At 40.7% G+C, this 23,944-nt stretch overlaps 1 pseudogene; it reads right to left on the bottom strand.

Annotated features, from left to right (window-relative positions):
• Nucleotides 1-6,002: 6,002 nt before the first annotated feature.
• Nucleotides 6,003-6,554, bottom strand: LOC118635484 (annotated as a pseudogene).
• Nucleotides 6,555-23,944: the final 17,390 nt, after the last annotated feature.

Here is a 23,944-nt window from a genome sequence, read left to right on the forward strand (position 1 = left end):
TGGATAAAGAAAATGTGTATATGTATAACAATAATAATATAATTAATATAGTATAATATAATGGAATTTTGCTCAGCCATAAAAAAATAAGGCAATTTGCCATTTGTAGCAACATGGATGGACCCTGATTGCATTACGCTAAATAAAATACATTGGACAAAGGAAGACAAATAGGGTATGATCTCACTTATATGTGAATCTCTAAAAGCTAAACTTAGAGAAACAGAGTAGTATGGTGGTTGTCAGGGGCTGGGAGACGGGGTAAACGGGGAGAAGTGTTCAAACTTCCAGTTATAAGATTAATACATCCTGGCGAGCTAATGTACAGCATGGTGATTATAGTTAACAATACTGTTTTATGTACTTGAAAGTTGCTAAGAGAATAGATCTTAAATGTTCTCACCTCCTCAAAAAGTAGTAATTATGTGAAGCTACAGAGATGTTTACTAATCTTATTGTGGTAATAATTTCACAGTATATATATGTATCAAATCATCACTTTGTACATTTTAAACTTACATAATGTTATATTTTAAGTATATCTCAACAAAGCTGGGACCAAATAAAACAATGACACACTACTATATATCTATATATCTATATCTATATCTATATCTATATCTATATCTATATCTATATCTATATCTATATCTAGATATATATATTAGAATGACCAAAGTCCAGAACACTGACAACAACAACAAATGCTGGCCAGTATGTGGAGCAAAAGGAAGTCTTATTCATTGCTGGTAGGAATGCAAAATGGTACAACCGCTTTGGAATACAGTTGGCAGCTTCTTACAAAACTAAATGTACTCTTACCACGTGATCCACCAATTGTGCTCCTTGGTATTTACTCAAAGGAGTTGAAAATTTATGTCTATATAAAATCCTGCATGTTTATAGTAGCTTTAAGCAACCAAGATGTTCTTCATAAGTGAATAGATAAACAAACATGGAGAGAATGGATTATTATTAGCACTAAATAGAAATGAGCTATCAGTCCAAGAACAGACATGAAGGAAACTTAAATGCATATTAAGTAAAAGAAGCCAATCTGAAAAAAATGCATATTGTATGATTCCATCTATATGACAAAACTAAGGAGACAGTAAAAAGATCAATGTTTGCCAGAGTTTAGGGGGAAGCGAGGGATGATTAAGCAGAGCACAGAGATTTTTTTTAGGGCAGTGAGACTATTCTGTACTATTATAAAATGGTAGATATACATTATTTTATATAGGATGTACATCAACAGTGAATGCTAATGTAAACTATGAGCTTGGAGTAATAATGATGTGTCAGTGTTGATTCAGTGATTGGAACAAAGCTACCACCCTAGAGCAGGATCTTGATAGTGGGGAGGTTGTACATGGGTGGGGGCAGGGGTTATATGGGAAATCTCTGCATCTTCTATTCAATTTTGCTGTGAACTCTAAAAACTACAATCTGTATGAAAAATAATTTTAAAAAGTTGAAATTCTCTGACACTTAATATTGGTTCTAGTCTCCTAAGATTCACATGCAAGCCTATATCAATCTTTAGTCTACGTTCATTATTTTCTTCCATATTCCCTTTAATATAGTAAACTTTACCCATAGGGCATTACTTGTCATTTTCTGGATGTAATCTTGTGTTCCTTTTTTACTTTGCCCATAGTGTTTTTTCTATTCCTTTCCTTTTCTGCTAAGAAATTCTTATTAACCATTTTCAATTCAGCTTGAATATTTCCTTTCACGTGAAGAATTTGCTGACTGTATCATAAGGAAATGTTTGCCTTTCACTCTTCCAGATTTTAGTTTCAATTCATATGCACCTATAGTAAGGCAAAAATATTCATTGCATTATAATTGCTAGTTCATATGCCTATTTTTCCCACCTGACTGTTTCTTTTGTCTTAACCAGCTTTGTTTACCAATGTTTTACACTTTATTCATCACATAGTAAAATGTTTTGAATGTACGCTTGAGTACTAATACATTTAAATATCCCTATTGAATATTTACTGATATGTATTGAACAACTAACTGTGCTTTTATAATCTCATTCTGTCCTCATAAAAATGCTAATTTCAGATAAAACTCATCCTCATTTTACAAGTGAGGAAACTATAACAGATAGTAAAAGTAGCTTTCTCAAGGCCATAGTTCTCAACAAAGCTAGGACTCCACACTGAGTCCCAATACTTATTATCTTCTACAACACTGTCAGGGTGACAATAATGATCATTGATACACATATTTTTTTTCTTTTTTACAAATTTTTTAAAAAATTTTTTCTTTCTAATTAATTTATTTTTGTTCCAGATGTGTCTCCTTTTCCCCCCACTGATTCCCCCCTCACCCTCCTTCCCCGCCCTGTCCCCAGCTTTGTTGTCCATGTCCATTGCTCATGCATACATGCATATAAGTTCTGTGGTTTATCTCCCCCCCCCACCCCCTCTTCTGGGGATTGTCAGTCTGTACCCCACTTCCACATCTCTGGGAATACCCCATTCCTCAGACTGTTATGTTCATTATATTCCACAAATAAGTGAGATCGTATGATACTTATCTTTCTCTGTTTGCTTGTTTTGCTTAGGATAATACTTTCCAGGTCCTTCCATGTCATCTCAAAGGATAGGAGATCTTTCTTTCTTACAGCTCATAGTACTCCATTGTGTATATGTACCACAGCTTTTTTATCCATTCGTCTACTGATGGACATTTGGCCTGTTTCTAGATCTTAGCTATTGTAAGTAGTGCTGCTACGAACATGGGGGTACATATATTCTTTCTGATTGGTGTTTCAGGCTTCTTAGGGTATATTCCTAGAAATGGGATCACTGGGTCATATGGCAACTCAATTTTTAATTTTTTGAGGTAACACCATATTGTTTTCCACAGTGGCTGCACCAGTCTGCATTCTCACCAACAGTGTACTAGAGTCCCCTTTACTTCACAGCCTCACCAACACTTGTTGTTTGATGATTTGTTGATGGCGGCCATTCTGACAGGTGTGAGGTGATACCTCATTGTTGTTTTAATTTGCATCTCTCTGATGATTAGTAATGTTGAGCATTTCTTCATATGTCTCTTAGCCATTTGTGTATCCTGTTTGGAGAGGTGTCTATTTAGTTCCTCTGCCCATTTTTTAATTGGGTTCTTTGTCTTCCTTTTGTTGAGTTGCATGAGCACTCTATATATATTGGAAATTAACCCCTTATCTGATATATCATTGGCAATTATGCTCTCTCATACAGTAGGTTGCCTTTTCACTTTGATGATTGTATCTTTTGCTGTGCAGAAGCTTTTGAGTTAGACGTAGTCACATGTGTTCATTTTCTTCTTTGTTTCTGTTGCCTTAGAGCAGTGAAAATTCTGCTGTGTATGATGTCTGAAATTTTGTTGCCTACATTTTCTTCTAGGATTTTTATGAATTCATGAGTCACATTTAAGTCTTTTATCCATTTTGAGTTTATTCTTGGGTAGGGTGTAAGTTGATGGTCTAGGTTCATTTTTTTGCATATAGCTGTTCAATTTTCTCAACATCATTTATGAAAGAGGCTGTCTTTACTCCACTGTATGCTCTTGTCACCTTTGTCAAATATTAATTGAGCATAATGTCTTAGGTCTATTTCTGGGTTCTCTATTCTGTTCCATTGATTTATATGCCTGTTCTTGTGCCATTACGAGGCTGTTTTGATTATAGTGGCTTTGTAGTATAACCTGAAATCTGGTAATGTGATCCCTCCAACTTATTCTTCTTTTTCAAGATTGCTGTGGCTATTCGAGGTCTTTTTTGGTTCTATATGAACTTTTGAAGTATTTGCTCTAGTTCTGTGAAGTATGTCATTGGTATTTTGATGGGGATTGCATTGAATCTATAGATTGCTTTGGGAAGTATGGACATTTTAATGATGTTAATTCTTCCAATCCATGAACAAGGTATGTGTTTCCACTTTTTTATATCTTCCTCTATTTCTTTTTTCAATAACCTGTAGTTTTCTGTGAATAGGTCCTTTATGTTTTTTTGGTTAAGTTTATTCCTAGGTATCTATTTTTTTTTTTTTTTTTTGCTGCAATGGTAAATGGGATTGTTTTTAGTTTCTCTTTCTGTGAGTTCATCATTGGTGTATAAGGAAGCCGTTGATTTCTTGACGTTAGTTTTGTATCCTGCTACTTTGCCAAATTCATTTAGTAAGTCTCATAGATTTTTGATGGGATCTTTGGGGTTTTCTACCTATAGTATCATGTCATCTGCAAATAATGACAGTTTGACTTCCTCCTTTCCAATTTGGATTTGTTTTATTTTTTTCTTCCTGTCTGATTGCTGTGGCTGACTTCCAGTACTATGTTAAATAAGAGTGGCAAAAGAGGGCATCCTTGTCTTGTTTCTGTTCTTAAGGGAAATGCTTTTAGTTTTTGCCCATTGAGTATGATGTTGGCTGTTATTTTTTTTATTTCTAACAAAATTGAACATCTTGTTTATCTCCTCTGAGTTTTGTTCATGCTTTGCTTATGTCAAAAATAAACATTATTCCATATCCCCCAGCTTTCAGTTGACTGATCCCCGAGCCATATATTCAAATCTATATCCAATTAATTGTAGTTTTTAAAATTTTATTTCTGTTGTTTAAAATTTTTGTAACTTTTGTTCATATGGGTTGTTTCCTCATGTATGTATTTATTTATTTTCCTTTATTTCATTTTTTCCATTGCCATTTATCCCCCTTACTCTCTTCCATGTCCACCTAACCCCATTTCCCCATATTCACCAAACTGTTGTCTGTGTTCATGAGTTCTCTATTTTATTTTATTTTTTGCCCAATCCCCATCCCAATACCCCCACCCCCAGAGTTGTCTGCCTGCTCTTGTGTATTTATATTTGTTTATGATCTCTTGTTCAGTGGGTTCTAACTGTGGGAATACTAGATGAGCCCAGTTGAAGATGTATCCCATTAGAAGGCATTTGCTATTGACAATGTCAACTTGAGTCATGTTTGTGGTACTATCTTGGTTTGGGGATTTCTTAAATCATAGTGATATTATAAATTCAAAAACCCACACAACATGAAGATTTGCATGTGGTTATAAATTTTCAATTATCCTAATCATATTCTTTTGTGGCACATTGACTTTGTCTACCCTTTCACTGAAGGTATAGCCCTTCAAAGTCCTTGGCTTTAAATTCCAGTCTCAGCTTAGACTTTTTACCATGTCAAGACTTGCTTCTCATACCCACACATTAGAATCTGCTTATGAGATCAGCAAACATCCCTCAAGATAGCCTAGCATCTGCCCTAGCTTACCTCTCCTTTTTTCTAATATCCATTTCTGTCATTCCTATGAAATTCTTTTATTTATTTATTTAAAGTGTTCATCACTGCATTTTACATTATTTTAACCAAGTATTACTGGATGCTTAGATAAAATTTTTAATTTTTTTCTAGGATAGTCTGCCATATTGCTGGAAAAATAGTAAGTGCATTTTAAACCTAATTTTGATGAAACAGGTATAAGGAAAAGAACTATAATTTAGCAAGTACTTGACTTGTTCTATAATATTTATTTCTTCAATTTACCCACCCTGAAACATAGATGTGATTTACCCTGAGGGAAAGAACTGACTCCAAGAAGTAAAGTAGGTTTTCTATGATCACACTGCTTGTGAGTGACAGAGCAAGAATTATTAACTGAGGCCTATGTGACTCTTAAGTCAGAGTTTATTACAACATACCCTGTAATGCTTGATTAGAATGTATGGTAGATCTAACTGTTGCTATTGCTTCACAAATGCCACGCAAGTAACATGGATGTAAATGTTTTTTTTCTTGACAGACAATTGTTTAGTTTTTATTTCATAATCATAAACTTAACTCTGCAATCTAGCTAGACTTGGAAAGAGTAAAGAAAATATGGAACTCAATGAACTATGGCAAGAGTATGAATATTATAGAACATTCCAAGAAGATGGGGGTGAAGGGGTGCTCTCCTGAACTACAGAAGGAATGGTCTGGTAGTTAAGATAAAACACAAGTCAAATTTATGAGAGTTGTCCACTCAGCAATGGTGACCTTTTTGCTGGTCTTACCATTCCTGGATCCAAAGCTCTCCATAGCTGTCACAACATCCATGCCATCTTTCACCTGTTCGAAGACCACGTGCTTGCCATCCAACCACTCAGTCTTGGCAGTGCAGATGAAAAACTTGGAACCGTTTGTGTTAGGTTCAGCATTTGCCATGGACAAGGTGCTTCAGGATGAAATTTGCCATGGACAAGGTGCTTCAGGACCCGTGTGCTTCAGGATGAAATTTTCATCATCAAATTTCTCCCCATTGATGGACTTGCCACTTGTGCCATTATGGTGTATGAAGTCACCACCCTGGCACATAAATCCCAGAATAATTCTGTGAAAGGAGGAAACTTTATAACCAAATCCTTTCTCCCCAGTGCTCAGAGCATAAAAGTTTTCCACCGTCTTTGGAACTTTGTCCGCAAACAGCTCAAAGGTGGCATGGCCCAAGGGATTGCCATCAGCGGTGATGTCAAAGTACACGGTGGGGTTAACCATGGCTAGGCTCAAGCAGTTCCAGTATGACGGTGTCTGCAAAGCCCATGGATGTAAATTTGTAATTTTTTTTTTCTTTATTGATTTTAGAGAGAGAGGAAGGGAGAGGAAGAGAGATAGAAACACCAATGAGCAAGAATATCAACTGGCCGCCTCCTGCACACCCCCCACTGGGGATCAGGCCTACAACCTGGGCATGTACCCTGACCAGGAATTGAACCAGCAACCTCTTGGTCCATGGGTCAATGCTCAACCACTGAGCCACACTGGCCGGGCTGATGATTTTTAAAGGTTGCTTCACTGTTCTCCTTGTCTCCTTATTCTGACAACTGTTTGTTCTAATGAATTACTAAATGAGAGAATCAATCAAACCATAAATATTACAGTTTGAGTTAAATAATAAAAATATACAAAAATTTTAAAGAATTAAAAAATCCCAGACTTTATTGTTTTTATAATGCTTAGTGTGTTTAAGAGTTCACTGAATTAGGCCCTGGACAGTTTGGCTCAGTGGTTGAAGCATCGGCCCATGGACTGGAGAATCCCAGGTTCGGTTCCTGCTAAGGGCATATACCTCAGTTGTGGTTTGTCCCTGGCCCAGGTTGGGGTCCTGTGGGTGGCGGTCAGTCAATGTGTCTCTTTCGCATCGATGTTTCTCTCTCTCTCTTCCCCCCTCTCTCCCTCCCACTCTTTCTGAAGATAAATGCAAAAATGTCCTCGGGTGAGGATTAAAAAAAAAAAAAAAAGAGTTCACTGAATAGGCGGATATATTAAAGAAATACAAATTCTATTACAGTTGTATCAACATTAAATAGTGTTGTATTTAAGTTGTCACTTCTCATTTCTCTCAGGCAGTCTTTAAACTTCTTTTGCATGCCTTCCAACTGCATGGTTCTAGGCCTATATAGTAAGATCTATGCAATCTCTTTTAGACTTTTTACATGTCAGTAATTTATAAGCTTTGGTCCAGTAGTGTCATTGAGTATAATTTTCCAAGTGTACTTGACCTCCACTTGACTACATACACTTTGTTATTCTTAATGAAGTGGCTAAGTAACCATTCAGAGAAGAATAAGCAATGGTGAAAACCTGAGCTACACTAGGTTTTGATCAAACACAACTCTGGTCCCTATTTATTCAATGGTTTGAAAGTGGTCTGATTCCATCCATAGTTTGCTAATTTTTATTTTCTTAACTGTTTATGAGTGAATATTATTTCGGTTGATTTGCTCTATTGTTCCTTTATTTTTTTAATCCTCCCCCGAGGATATCTTTCCATTGACTTTTAGATAGAGTGGAAGGAAGGAGGGAATGAGAGAGTAGAGAGGGGAGAGAGGGAGAGAGAAAGAAACACTGATGTGAGAGAGACACATCGATTGGTTGTCTCCTGCATGACTGCCACCAGGGCCAGGGATCAAACCTGCAACCTACAAAGTACATACCCTTACCTGGGAATGTGGTCTGTGGGCAGACTCTCTAACCACTGAGCAAAACCAGCCAGAGCTATTGTTCCTTTTAGATGTTGACTACTTGAGCACCCCAGGTAAGATGAAGGTGCTTTTGGCCTGATTTTAGTAGTGTTAAGATATACAGAACTTTTGAGAATCACTGTTATCCTTAATATTTGCACAGCTTGAAATTTGAAATGATTTTTATGTATCTATAGCTTTGGGACTACTTTTTCATGCTTGTGTCCAAGTACATTATCAGGAATATGTCAACACCACATCTAAGTGTGAAAGTGATAATGGAGAAAATGGGAGTAATTTTCTTCATGATTGGTTAACACATTACTCTACTCCATGGCTTGCTTCTTCATTGACTCTTTGAGATCACAAGATATAAAAATAAGAACCATCAATAAACTGTTTCCATATTTCACATTTTGATCAAAATATTTTAAGACAATATACTGCATATACACTTACTTATAGCAAATGCTATAAAAATCTATATAGATTCTAATGGTAGGCTTCATTAAGAAGAATGTTTGGCTAAAATTTGCTAAAAAAAGTAATGCCCAATTTTCTTTTAATGGAATTCTATCTTAACAACAACAGTAATAACTTTCAAATTAGCCATACTATTACAACAGAGTAAGAAGTCATTTTCTAATTTTATTTAGCTTACTCCTCTGAGAAAAAGGTTATATATAGTTCAGGAAAAATATATGAATGCTACAGTTAATTACCCATAGGTTGGAATGTCTTAACTTTTCAATGTATGTGTACCACTTAATGTTGTAATTTCCTATAACATTATTCTTAACAGAACTTTGAGCAAAAATCACAATATTGTTAGGACTTACACATGTAATATAATTCCTAATGGCCATTTTTCAAGCCACCTTGACCCAGGAGGACAAAGACCAAACTTCCCATAGGATAACTGGCTAGACAAGAAATGCCACGGGACACCAGGAACCAAAGAAGCACCCAATCACACATCCACATTGCTGTAGGCCCTACCCCCTGCCCAAACCCACCAACTAAGACCCCAAAACCCACTGACTGACAAAAGTTTCCCGCTAGTGGACGCATATAAGGATGAAACTGCAGCTCCTAGGGGCTGCCATCATCAACCCGATATCCCATGGCTCCATGATGTGTAGCCCTTTCCTGTGAATATCCCCATCCCCCAGCCCCTTTTCTTTAAATAAAACCAATTTTTCTTTATTCACTGTCTGAGATTGCTATTTAGCATGCCAGCACACCAAGAACCACCAACTTTCACCTTTCATTTTGGTGGCCCATATGGGGATATCCAGAAAGAAAGCTTTCCCTTTCTCTTCCTCTGCTGCCCCCCACTCCTTCCCTCTCCCTTCCCCCTGACTCCTAGAGACTTTTGGTCTTGGGGTCCAACATGACCAACTTCTTCTGGTTTCCTGAGTGGCAGCAGGAGTGCCAGATTGTCAGACCCTCTGATTTCTACTATAGTCATCCCTCACCACTTTGCACTTCGACTTTCGTGGCTTCACTCTATCACAGTTTTTTTTAAAATATATTCATTAAAAAGTTGATTGAGACAGTGAAAATGATACAGCACGTACTCAGTTGTCTGAATCAATTATACACCCCTGTATTACAATTAAAATTAAAATTACTGTACATATGGACTGTAGGCCTATGTATTCGAGCACCCCTGCAAATCCTTCAATGCCAGGTGCAACTGCTCGACCACTCCTTGTGTGCGGGCAATAACTTTTTTCGAAAAAATAGGGTGTGGTGAAACCAAGCCAATTAGAGTGTGCTGTTCACTGATTGGCTATCCTATTCTCTCCCTATCCTGGCCACGGATTGGCTCAGCCTTATGTAAGTTCGGTTCTCTCATACACGCTTGTACATTGCTATGCATTGGAAGCATCTTTGCTCTTGTAAGTGTTTGGTATTTCTGAGAATTTTTATCTAAGTCCCACAATGGCTCCTAAACGTGCTGCTTCTTCTAAGCCTTCTGACAATGAAACTAAGCACCAGAGGAAGATGCTTACCATCCAGGAGAAGGTGAAACTCTTGGACATGATCAAAGATGGCAAGAAAATCGTGGAGGTTGCCTGCCATCACGACTTGAATGAGTTTACCGTTCAGTCCATCTGTAAAGATGAAAAGAACATCCGTGAAATGACTACTGTCTCTTTCAACAAGGAAGTAAAGCGCATCGTGACACATTATAAGTTCATAGTGAAAACGGAGTCCACCCTAGCCATTTGGATCAGCGACATCCACAAGAAAAACATTCCGTTGGATTCGCTGGTCATCCAGGAGAAGGTGAGGCAGCTCTATCAGTGCTTTACTGCAGACAAACCTCAACCAGGACTCTCTTCTGCAATGTTCATGGATTTCACGGTGAGCAAGGTTGGTTCTAGAAGTTCTAGAAGAGGTATCATCTGAAGAGTGTCGTTCTCCATGGAGAAGCTGCCTCTGCTGACCAGCCTGCAGCAGAGGACTATGTGAACAACACATTTCAGAAGATCCTTGAGAAAGGTGAGTATCATCCAGAACACATGGATGAGCTGCTGGAGACACATTCAGATCCCTTAACTGAGGAGGATCTGGTGGAGATAACTAAGTCTGCGAGTGAGGAGGAGGAAGAAGAGGAAGTTGGCCTTACACTTGAGCGTCTCTCGGAAGTTGTGAGAACTATTAAGGTAGTAGAGGACATGACTGGCGAATGGGACCCACAAATAATGTGTACATTGTGGTTCTGGAGTGCACTTGATGGAGGGATAGAACCCTACAAAAGCCTCCTCACGCATGTAAAAAGACAGCACCAGCAACAGCCTATCACGATGTTCTTCAGCCATGCACCCGGACACCCACTGCCTACTTCTAGTACTCCTTCAGCGGAAGACGATGATCCACTTGCTGAAGATACTGCACCACCTGAAGACTTTCCTACTGAGGTCATGCCTTCAGAGGAGCAGTAACCTTGCTCTTCTTTGCTGTGCAGTACATGTCTTCATCTTCATCGCTTCATCATCGAACAAGTTGCACAATTTTCATAGGTTAGTGGTTGTGTGTAAGAACTGTGTGTGTGTAATTAAATGTACAATAGTAATATGATATTTGTAACATCTAATATGTCTTATTTTTTCCTATTTTGTCTAATATATTGAGTAATATGAGTGTAATGGTGACTAAAGGGTATTATTTCATGTCTAGAGGGCTCTAATAATGTTAAAAAACATATTTGGAAGGTCATAAACAGGTTTTCTATGCTCTAACTGCAAAAATATTCAATTTATAAATAAAGAATCCTACTTCACGGAAATTCATTTATCGCTGTAGAGTCTGGAACTGATTAACCACGATAAATGAGGGCCAACTGTAATGGATGAGAAGGCAAGCCAGGTGCAAACAGCCCCCTTAGGCAGTGCAGAGACCCCACCCTTGACTTTTGTAATTCCCTTACATCAACCAACTGCTTAAACTACAGCGAAACTAAAAAGCCCCAGGTATCTGGAAGCTACCATGTATAAAAGGCGCTGGAACACTGGCTCAGGGCTCAGCCTTTGGAGGTGACTCTGCTGGGCCAGCACCGGTGCACATTAAACATTCATTTTCTAGTCCTTCAAGTGTGTGTAGTCTGTCTCCTCCCGCCAACCGAATTTCTGCCAGAACAAAGGCACTAAGGACCAAGGCTCTCAGTTCCACACAGGGCCACCACTTTCAGGAATGGGTCAGGTGGCTGACATTAGAAAATTCCCATGACAGGATAAACCAGGCTCAGATAGGGCATTGCATTAGGCAGCCCACCAGTCTCGAGGAAACATGGGAGCAACAGAGGTAGAAGATGAAAAAGCACACACTTGCCCAAACCCCAGCTCCAAACACCTGTTAGGGTTTTATTTTGGGAACTGTGTGCCTTGGTATTGCCAATTCTGGCATTTCAGGGAGAGATGGCTCACTGATTGACTAGTAGAGACACATTAGGGTTTCACTAGCAAATCCCAGCGCTGGGTCTGACCAGTCTCACTTGTACTAGGGATTAAATATGGAGGATGCTCCTATTATCCCCTAGTCTCTGGGGGACTGATTTGGTCCAATCTGAACCTTCTCTAGTGATGGGACACCTTCTAGAATTGGTTTCAGCACAAGGAAAGTGGCAGAACAAAGGTTGGGATGCAGGCTCTTGGTTTCTCCCTCTCACAGGGCACTTGCTACTCTTCCCTCTGTAATTGCCTTTTTCATAGTACCACCATGGGCAACTCAGTGTCTACCCCTCCCAAGAACTCACCTCTGGCCTGCGTTTGAAAGCAATACAGCATGGCCACAATATAAATTAGACAAGCAGGAGATCTGGCCCCAAAATGGTACTCTCAAATATGAGACCATTCTCCAGTTGGATTTACACTGCCTGGGACTAGGCAGATGGTCCAAGATTCCCTATGTTCGGGCCTTCTCTGAACACTGCCATCACCCTGAACTTTGTCCTCCTGCTGCATCCTCTCTGCCTTCATCCGTTAGCCTCCAAAACCAAGAGAAACCCACTTTCTAAGCCCTCACCACCTTCAGCCCTTTAACCTCCATACTCCACCCTTCCCCCTCCAGCTCAAATCTCAGGCATTCTTAGGAGACTGCTGAATCTTTGTGGAAGGGGGAAGGAAAGGCTGAGACACCGGAGAAATTTGAGATGACTTGGAGCTCAGCACACGCAGTGCACTTCAACCCAGTACATAGTTTATCTGGAGTATATTATTCGGACTCTACAGATCTCAAAATAAAACTAAAATCCACATGGGATATTCTGTCCTAAGGCCAGAAACTCTCAGCCCCCAATAACATTCTTGACTTACAGAGATGGGAAGATTTAACTAGAAGTGATATCAATTTAAGATGGCTAAAATATAACTTTTTTAAATGCATAAATCAACTTTTTTGCATGCAAATTAGGGGAAAAAAAACACACAAACAGCTTTAGAATTAAAACCGAATGAGCAGGAAACTTATCTTGATAGCAAATTAGAAGCTCCTGGAAGGAGCACAGGTCAATTATATAACAACAAAACAAAAAAACAGAAAAGCTGGTTTCAGGCAAGAGGGGAACAGAGATTATATAAATTCCTTTCCCTGGTGGGTTTGCAAATTAATTTTATTTACTGTTAAAGAATAAATATAGTGCTGGCGATTCTGACCTATTCCAATGAATATACCTACTGGTTTCTGGGAGCTAGGCAACAGGATTGCTGAATGAGTTCTGCTGGAAAACTGTAGAGCAGTGTGTTCCTACTGCAAAAAGCCAGATCACCTTAAAAATGATCATAGAAAATTAAAATTGGATTTAAGAAAGAAACCAAAAGCAAGCATAGGGTTGCTCCAAGGGTGTTTCCCCTCCTCACTGATAGTTTGGGAGGAATTGAAATTATCATAAAAAGGGAAGCCACTAAGGCCCCTATAGATACCTGGCGCTACTTTATTTGTTCTCAACCTCACCCAACTAAGTTGTCTCCTCCTTGGGAGTAAACCTCCTGTACAAATGTCAGGAATAGCTACTCAGTGTTGGTTTATAATCAGAACCTGTCCACTTCCAACAAGGGAATATTAATGGGACAATATATATATATTTGCTAGTCAAATTTGCCCTGATCCAATTTACCTTATAGGGAGAGTTTTTTAAATCAGTGATGCCACTGCTTTTTCCAAAAGGGTAATATGAATTTAGAGCTAAATGGACTAGATATTGAACCAAAGGGGAAAGTGATGATTTTAAAAAAACTTCCCCAGAGGAAACTAATCTTCAGACTAATTGAATGTATGCTAACCATCTTTTCTTCATTATTAACTTCCATGAGCACCTCAGGGACAGCTTAACAGGGTACCCTCCCTACTCAGAATGGCCCAAAACAGCCCAGAGACTTGCAAGATACCTCTAACTCTTGGCTTGCTAGTTATCTGTCTATCCATAGATGGGGAACCGACCCACTGTGCTTTTGAGAAGGCAAGCTGGGTGCAGACAATCCTCTTAGGCAGTGCAGAGACTCTGCCTCTGGCTTTTGTAATTCCCTTACATCTGCCAACTGCCTAAACTACAGCGGAACTAGAAAGCCCCCAAATACCCAGAAGCTTATCATGTATAAAAGGCGACTGGAACTCAGGCGTGGGGCTCAGACTTTGGAGGTGACTCCACTGGGACAGCACCAGTGCACATTAAACAGTCCTTTTCTAATTTGAGTGTGTGCAGTCTGTCTCTTCCCATGGACCAAATTTCTGCCACAAGATTTTGGTGTGTTGGCCAGGAAGCTGACAGCTGTGCTGGCCCCTTAAGCCACCGTTATCTGAAGCCAGTGGGAAGGTGTCACTAATTTGGGGCCCCCAAGATGGAAAGGAAGGCGCTCCACCTATAATTTCATTGGACCCCAACCCTCACTGGGCCGAATGTAGTCGGCCACCACTGCGCTCAAACTGACTCCAAATAGGATAGAAAAGCCTGCCAGGACTTCAAATCAGTAAGTGTCCCTGGGGACCCAGGACCAAGTTCAGGCCCACCTCAAAGGCAGAAGGGGAGCTTGATCACCTCCCAGGCAGCCTAGACACCACACAGGATAGGGAATTCCTGGGTGGAAGGTTTAAATGCTGTGTGATTGTGTGTGTGAGTGACCATGCTCCACAACGCCTATTATGGAGCCTGAGTGAGTCTCAACCTGTGTGTTCGTGGTGACTTCATACGGCTAAGGGCAGTATCAGGTTCTTGGGGACGTTGTCTCCACCCAGTGAACCAGATCTGAGTCAGGGGCTTATACTGACCTGCCAATCCCAAGAAACACATAAGTCCCCATGAGGGGAACAGCCAGGCAGATAAAAGGAGTTTCTTCCTGTTTGTTTTGCGACACTGTTCACTGGGAGGTTTGCTTAACCATCTTAGATATCACTATGGGGGGAAGTTCCTTTAAACCCACTGTTCTGGAATGTATGATAAAGAATTTTATAAAGCCCTGACCAGTTTTTCCCAGTGGTTAGAGCATTGGCCTATGGACCAGAGAGTCCCAGGTTTGGTTCCCACTAACGGCACGTACCTCGGTTGCAGTTTGTCCCCAGGCCCATTTGGGGTTGTGTGGGTGGCAACCAGTCGATGTGTCTCTCTCACATTGATGTTTCTCTCTCTCTCTTCCCCCTCTCTCCCTCCCGCTCTATCTGAAGATAAATGCAAAAATGTCCTCAGGTGAGGATTAAAAAAAAAAAAGAATTTTATAAAAGGGTTCTCAGGAGATTATGGGGTCAAATTGACCCCCAGAAAATTGTGCACCCTCTGTGAATTAGAATGGCCCACCTTTGGTGTGGAATGGCCTCCTGAAGGTACCCTTGATGTTCCCACAGGCCACGCCTTGCATAGGGTAGTCACTGGAGACTCAGGCCATCTGACCAATTTTTCTACATAGACCAGTGGTTGGAAACAGCCCAAATCAGGTCTCCTTGGGTCCAATTCTGTGTTATTAGTCAGGGACAGTATAAGGTCCTCATGGCACAAGGTGAAAGGAAAACTTCATGGCAAATCAAGCAGTCTCCTATATTACAAGGGCATTTGGAAGAGCCCCTTCACTGCCACCATCATACACCCTGCTACCTAAGGATGGGAAACCTCACCTGCCCGACAAGTCCACCTCCATCTGTCTTACCTCCACAATCAGCCAATGCGCCATCCGAGCTAGGGTCACCAGAGTCAGTGGAAGATGACTCAGGTCAGTGACCCAGGGAACAAAACCCCCAGTGGCAATGTAAATACCACTGCAGGAGACAAGGGGTCCACAGAGAATGGGCCTTGATGGGACCCTACAAGAGGGGGGATCAGTCTTCCTGACTCCTCGCCCCACCTGGGTCAACTGTAACGGATTGTCACAGAAGCCAGAAAGTGGCTCCAGACCCAGGTGCCAGCTGGACATGTAGACATAGAAGCCTGGGCACGAGAGGCCTTACCTGATGAGGAACCCTCAGGGAGAGCCACAGAAACAGAGGCAGGGAGAGACAAAGATGCAGGAGAGGAGGGTTTGCAGGAGCTGGGCCACTAGGCACCTCTCTCAAGCCAAGGGGCAATTTTCCTCCATCTTGTCTGAAGGTCCCCAGCCCCTCTGAAACTCTTCCTCTGACCCTGGTGCTAGTCTGAGCTCCAGGCTGCAGAGAAGATTGTTCCACAAAAGCTACAGTGTGAAGAACGCGGTGCCCAGATGGACTCAGTCCCTCCCAGCTTCAGCACCTTGCTATGTCCCAGCCGGACCTACATCCCAGGAGGGGCTAGATGGGCAGCTGGCTGTAGGGAGCCCAACCCCATCTGCTGCTCCCCACTGTGACCTTCCCTGGGCTAGTGTGGCTGCTCCTGCTGCTGCTGGCCTCCCTCCTGCCCTATACCCTGGCCGGTTTGGCTCAGCAGTTATAGTGTCAGCCCATGAACGAAAGAGTCTTGAGTTCAATTCCCAAGTCAAAAGCACGTGACCAAGTTGTGGGCCCAATCCCCAGTGGAGGACATGCAGGAGGTGGAACAATAACTGCCCCAACCACCAGCAAGGAAAACCAGGAACTTCTGCTCTACTTATCCACAATTGGCCAGACTTACGTTTTAAGATCACCCAAAGCAAACGAATGCTAGGGGCTGAAAGGAAACAGGTAGTCGGCGCGCTATTCCGGTTCCCACTTTCTGTCGACAGATTCAAGAATTCCTGGAAGAAGCAGGGTTCTGTCGAATATGGATACCTGGATTTTCAGAACTGGAAAAACCCTTATATGAGGCCCTGCAAGGAGAAGAAAAGGCACCCCTTGTCTGGGGCCCAGATTAAAAAAAAAAAAAAGCATTTACTAAGCTCACAGGGTCACCAGCCTTAGGACTTCTGGACGTTCTTGGGAGTCCTAACCCAGGAAGTTGGGCTTTGGCAGAGACTGGTAGCTTACCTTTCAAAGTAAATTGACCCAGTTGCAGCAGGCTGGCCTCCCTGTCTGAGGGCCTTAGTGGCCACCACACTGCTAATCAAGGAGGCAGCTATACACGAATTGTAGCAGTTACATGAGGAGGGCAAAAGATATGCTGGGTATGCAATAGTTTCAGATTTTAAGACCAGAAGCAAGGGTTCTCCCTGAGGGATGGTATGCCCAAAGAGCAGAACTATGGGCCCTGGTGAGGGCATTAGAACTCAGCAAGGATTAGCGGGCCAACATATATACTGACTCATGCTGTGCCTTTGCCACCCTACATATATATGGGGGTATATACAGGTAAAGAGGGCTCCTTAATGCAGGGGGGAAAGGAGTAAAAAAACCAAGGTGAGATCCTAAAATTGTTGGAGGTGGTCTGGAAACCAAGAGAGGTAGCAGTAATCCACTGCAAGGGACACACAAAGGGAAGAGATTCAGTGTCAGAAGAAAACCGTCAGGCAGACACTGAAGCTAAACAAGCTGCAAGAGAACAGACAGCCCCATCAAAAATCATGCTGGCTCCAGAACTACCTGCAACCCCAAAATACATGGCCCAGGAAGAAGAATGGGCACAACAGGAGGGGGGAAATAAAATGAAGGAAGGATCGTGGATCCTCCAAGACCACAGAATCTATGTGCCAGAACAATTAGCCCATCAGTTAGCCCTCCAACAACATGGAATCACCCATGTGGGAAAAACTGCCCTGGATGCCTTATTAAGCTGGTACTACCTGATTGCTCAACTTCCATCCTTCTGTGCCTTGGTCTCCCAACGCTGTCTCCTCTGTGCTCAAAACAATGCCAGACAAGGCTCCACCATGCCTGCTAGAATCCAGTGCTGTGGCCAAGCACCCTTTGAAGATTTAGAGGTAGACTTCTCAGAAATAGGACCCTGTAGAGAAAATAAATAGCTCCTGGTTTTCACCTGTACTTTCTTGGGCTGGGTTGAAGCTTACCCCACACGTATGGAAAAAGCAAGAGAAGTAACCAAAGCTCTACTGAGAGGCGTCATCCCGAGATATGGAATGCCATTGACTATAATATCAGACAATGGTCCAACCTTTGTAGCAGAAATAGTACAACAGGTAGCTAAAACTTGAGGTGTTCAATGTAATTTGCACGTGGCCTACTGGCCCCAGAGCTCAGGGAAAGTAGAATGCATAAATTGGACCCTTAAGCAGACCATGCCAAAACTATCTCAAGAAACCAACCTGCCCTGGACTGATATACTGCCCTTAGCTCTCCTGCGAGTATGTTGTACTGCTTGGGCAAAAATATGGTTCTCCCCTTTTGAAATCTTATATGGGAGACCTCCACCATTGATCAAATTCAAAGGGGATATAAAAGAACTAGGAAATTTGGAAATTCAAAAACAACTACAAAGACTAGGAAAAGCCATTCTTGAGGTATATAAGTGGGTAACCGATAGAATACCCATTTCCCTGGGAGTAACTGCACACCCCTACAGACCAGGGGACCAAGTCTGGTTAAAAGACTGGAAAGGAGAACCCCTCAAACCAACCTGGAAAGGGCCCTATTTAGTTGTACTAACCACTTCTGCAGCTCTCAAAGTTGCAAGTCTGAATACCTGGATCTACCACTCACAGGTGAAGTAGCTCACCTGCCAACCAACCTGCCTGGAGAGTGTCCCCCAGCCAGAACAATCCTCTGCAGGTTACCCTTAAGAGGACAGCAAAACCTGCTGATCAGTCTATGGCAAGCGCCTGAGGAATTGATGGTCATCACTTGCTGCACTGATTCCAGCACTGGACTCTGTCCTTAGTAGCCTTACAGGATCAAGTAGACTCCTTAGCAGTGGTAGTATTACACAATAGAAGAGGGTTAGACCTACTGATTGCTGGAAAGGGAGAAGTGTGCCTTTTCTTAAAGGAGGAATGTTGCTTTTATGTTAATCAATCAGGAATAGTTAGAGACATGGCCCAGCAGTTAAAGGAAAGAATTACAAAAGACAGTAATTGTCAGAATCTTGGAGTTCCTGGGGTAACATATGGAACTGGGCATCTTAGGTACTCCCATTAGCTTAATACTTTTTATAGTGCTCCTGTTTGGCCCTTGTATTCTCAACATGCTAACCCATTTCATTTCCTCTTGCTTAGAAACAATAAAGCTCCAAATGATGCTTCAAATAAGGACCCCCCCAACTACTCTTCTCTGGATGGTGCAAAAATCTAGTTGCTGCATCCCTTCCCTTCAACACCCCTATTCAGCGGGAAGCAGTCAGAGAGATTGTGGCCCTCTTCCTCACTTGACACTAAGGGAACTCTCTGTCCAAGATATTATCTAAGTCCACTAGGAGCAGCTTGAGAATCAAGAGGGGGGAATGAGAAGGCAAGCCAGGTGCAGACAATCCTCTTAGGCAGTGCAGAGACCCCACCCCCGGCTTTTTAAATTCCTTTACATCTGCCAACTGCCTAAACAGCAGAACCAGGAAGCCTTCAAATACCCCGATGTATAAAAGGTGGCTGGCACCCAGGTGCGGGGCTCAGCCTTTGGAGGTGACTCTGCTGGGCCAACACTGGTGAGCATTAAACAGTCTTTTTCTAATCCTCTGAGTACATGCAGTTGTCTCTTCCTGCCAACCGAATTTCTGCCACAACACTTTAGGAGTCCCCCTTTTTTGGGATACATGCTCACCAACTGGGAGAAATTTGACCCTGAGTCCCTCAAGAAAAAAGCTGATCTTTTGTAACATAGTCTGGCCCCATTATAAAGTGGGCAACAGAGAAGTTTGGCCAGTTAATGGCATCATTCATTTTAATACTATCTTGCAACTAGACCTATTTTACCATTCCCAAGGGAAAAAAATGGAGTTCCCATATATGCAAACTTTATAACTCTCAGGCAACCCCAAGCTCTATGCTGCCTATAAACTAACAAAACGTATCCAAATGGAAAGAAACATTTCAAAAATGGATAAATAGATTTGTCAGTCCAGTTGCCAATATTTGGGTGGCAACCTAGTCCCTGAAGTATTAAAAATAACTGTCCTTGTTTTACAAATAAAGCTTTCACAAGGCCAGAGGTGTGGCTCCAGAAACATTGGGGTGAGCTAGTCCCTGAGGTCTATAGATAATTGGCTTTATGAAACCAAAGTCCCAGATCTTTTGAAATGCAAATTCCCTGATCTTTACCAAGAGCTCAGGTCTGGGCCAATTTTTAAATGCAAATTTCTGAAAGGTGATTTTTATCAAAAGGGAACAGATCAATTTAATTTATTTCAGCCATTCTTTTGTAAATTAGTGAATTTTGAAATAACTAAATATTTTGAAATAACAGAAACATTAATTGCTATACAAGTCCTAAGTTTGCTTGCTTTTGGTGGTTTATTGCAGAAAGTCTGTAAAGTGGATTTGTAGCTAATGATGCATTATATCTTGCGTTTTGTTGAAAATGTGTTTCTTAAAATAACAAATGTTTTTAAAATATGTTCATAAAAGTCAATCTTGAAAATTCTGGTGGTTTATTCTTTTGGTTATCTTTGGAAATTGAGGTTTCTAAGAGTTATAAATTCAAAATAAGTTGGAAAGAAATTATATTATTTTGGTAATAGAAAGTATAAGTGACAGAAATACATTTTTTACAGGACAAGGGTTGAAATTGAGTTATTCTAATGATGGCTATTCCTGAATGGGTAAAAAGTTTGCAAATTATAGAAGGTTGTGAAGGTTGTAAAAATTTTAAGTTTGTAAAAACAAACAAAACAACCCAGTCAGGCTCCTGTCCTCCTTCCCAGACCTGATTTTTCTCTGGTGACATTATGTGACTCTGGGACCTGGAGTTGTTTTCATTACACCTCCTCATTGTTGATGTGGGGACAACCTACCTGACAGCTGCAGAGTAAATCCTTCATCAAAATGGGTCTCATCAAAGCTGAGATGGAAGGTAAACCTGCCTTCAGGACACTGAATCACCCTGCCCACATGACTTTCCCCAGGCAACGCCTGGGTGATATGGTCAGGTGAGTCGGCACCTACTTGATCATCCCTGATGTCAGAAGGGACCCCTTCTCTCCTGCTTGTTTGACAGATGTGGAGTTGAGTCCCCTGCCTGAGTGGGATAAATCCATTCCCAGGGCACCTGGCTAAAGTCCTGACCATTGGTAAGGCCACCTTCAGGGCACAGGGTCAACATGTTCACAGGCTACTCATATCTGGAGTATTTATTACATCAATTTTGACAACCCCATTCTTGTCACATCTTATGTCACAGGCATTTCTGACTTTTCAGGGAGCTGAAGCAGCCCTACCCAGGCTCTCTCCCATTGCTTAATTCCTTAATTTTCACTGCTTATTCACTGCCCTTGAAACTTCTGTTGAGAGTCTTAACAGATCTTCCTGCTTGGTAATTAGGACCTTCTGTTCTTTTTCCAGCCTTCTTAAAAGTCATCAAAAGCAAATGAGAAAAATCTTGCATCTTTACAAAAATTAGTAATTCACATTATGTGTATGGTCTTTATGTGTTCGTTTATATATTATATAACATATTCTTTGCCTCCAGATGGCATTACCAAAGGATGATATTTTATTGGCCTAAATAAATTAAATACTTATGTAGGTTAAACAGGATCCTGTGGTCTGGACAAAATAGTTGATATTAAAACCAGTTTAAGTTTGATTGATGTCTTTTAGAGTCATTACCATTAAATACATGTTTGTTTTATCTAGATTTACAAAGAGTTTAAGCCATGATCCTTTGGTTAAGTATATTTGACAACCTTCCAAAGTTTAAATATTTACACACTCTTTTAACCAAGAAATGACTTTGAGTTATTCCTATGGGCCCTAGAATACCTCAAGGATTTATTCTCTCTCCTTATAAAAATTTTAAAACTAATCAGACCTATTAAATACACTTGAAATTACATGGGAAGCTTTGCCAAATAAAAATTAGTAATAATAACTATGTTCTAGCTCCCCTAAGACCTTCCCCAACTTCCCAGCCTTTAAAAACCCTTAAGGCAAAAGATTCAGCCCAAGTTCTCCCTCTTGCTTCCTTTCCTTCTCCAACTTCTTCCCCCACAGGCAAGCATCTTCTAACCTCTAAGGCACCCGACCAGGCTTGCTACCAGGGCAGCAATGGGCAGTGGCAGTGAACCTGTCCCCAAGGCCCCCCTTTCTCTGACTTCTTAATGAGCCAAAGCAGCCCAGCCTAGGCCCATTTCCCCAGCCCTTCCTTGTTTCATTGTCCCCAGCTTTAATAATCGTTCCCTAAAATTCACCTGGACTTGTGGGAAAAAAAAAAACTAAAAAAAAAAAAAAAAAGTAGCTATGTTCTATTTGTATTTTTATTAAAATACATATTCTAAAAATTTCAGTCTGCTCTAGGAAGGAACTTATAAAGATTCAGAGCCAAGTTTCAAACAGGAAATTCTCAAGGGTAGCAGATGTCCAGTCAGTGACACCAGGCAAGCCAAAAGAGATGGTTCTCTGTGGGGGCATCTGACAATGGTATTCCAGGTGTTTGTGATCCACGCATTGGAACATTTAGGAATTGTTTCAATGCTCAATGCACACTTCCAATGAGCCATGTACAGTGTTTTAAAATCTTACATATATAATTTGTTTTTAACATATTAAAATTGTGTATTAAATCTGAAAAACTAAGCTTTATATTGTTCTTTTATATAATTTCATAATTATCATTTACCAAGAAACTATCTTGAACTGTTATATCTTACACAAAAGCAAAGTTCTTTATCAATTGTATTATAATCAAGTCTATAACCATGTCATTTTAAATTTCATCATTTATAGGCAATCACTGTTCTACTCTGATGCATTTGCAAAGATGTTACATCTTTGGAGAGGTTTGTGAAATGGACTCTGACTTACTCTAGATTATAGATTTCTAAGCAGGTCATCTCTTTGAAATATAAAATAACTAGATTCATGGAAAAATCTTTTTGTTTTCCAGATATAAGGAAGCTTATTTTTTATTTCCCTAAAACAATTTAGTAAATTATATCCTCAAGCAATACTGAAGCATTTACATTTCTCCCCCTACCTAACCCCTCCGGAACCTGGCAACTCTGAATGGGTATTATTTTCATGACAATATATTTATTTGTATAAATGCAATAAGAATCGGTTCTCTTTAAAATAGAACACATGAAACCAGGTTCCAATTGTGGTTTTATTAACCAAGTCTTTGACTGGAATGTCATGGTCAAGAGAGACATGCCTGGACCCTGGATGTCACCAAAAAGCCTTAAGGACTTGAGAATGACTCTCAAGACTGATTGAAGCCGATAAGAAGTCACTTGCAGGGAATGGCCTGGTACCTTGCTTGGTCAGTGGTTTATGGTGATCTTTCCACGTAAGGAACAAAGGTTGCTTTCTTGAAAGATGGTAGAAAAGAAACCCCAACACATTAGAAACCTTCAGGACTTGAGGACATGATCCAAATCTGCAGGTATTCCAGGCACAGCCTGATGGCAATTGTGATTTTGGCTTCTCCTCCCTGAAGGGCTGACAGCTGACTGCCCTGTTGAGATCAATCTAAAGATTCCTTATGAACAACTGACATTCCAACCAAACAAATTTGAGAAAGTTTATCAATTGCTAATTCTTGTTACATATATGCAAACAATCAGACCAAATTAAAATAAGACCTAATGCAGTCTCTTTAATAAAAATGAGGGTGATTTTAGGGAGAGAAATTGTGTTTCAGTGAAAACCACAATGCTCAATTGTTACTAGACTGGCAGTTGATTATCTTCAAAGTTTAAAGTTTTGTTTTTATCTGTGAACTAAACTGGTTCCTGAATTCTTCCAGTTGTCTTCAACCCTCCAAACTAATGTTTCATTTTTTTCTCCCATCCTTTGAGTTGGAATTATTAAAAAGTGCAGATACAATGTCAACCATACATGATTTACTTGAGCATGAGATGCTGTCCCCTTGTCACTGCTTGCTTTCATTCCAGCAAAAGAAACTTTAAGCCTTCTCAATTGACGGTCTTACAGACTCAGAAACTGGTTT

Source organism: Molossus molossus, unplaced genomic scaffold, assembly GCF_014108415.1.
Source record: "Molossus molossus isolate mMolMol1 unplaced genomic scaffold, mMolMol1.p scaffold_m16_p_2, whole genome shotgun sequence".
Classification (NCBI taxonomy): Eukaryota; Metazoa; Chordata; class Mammalia; order Chiroptera; family Molossidae; genus Molossus; species Molossus molossus.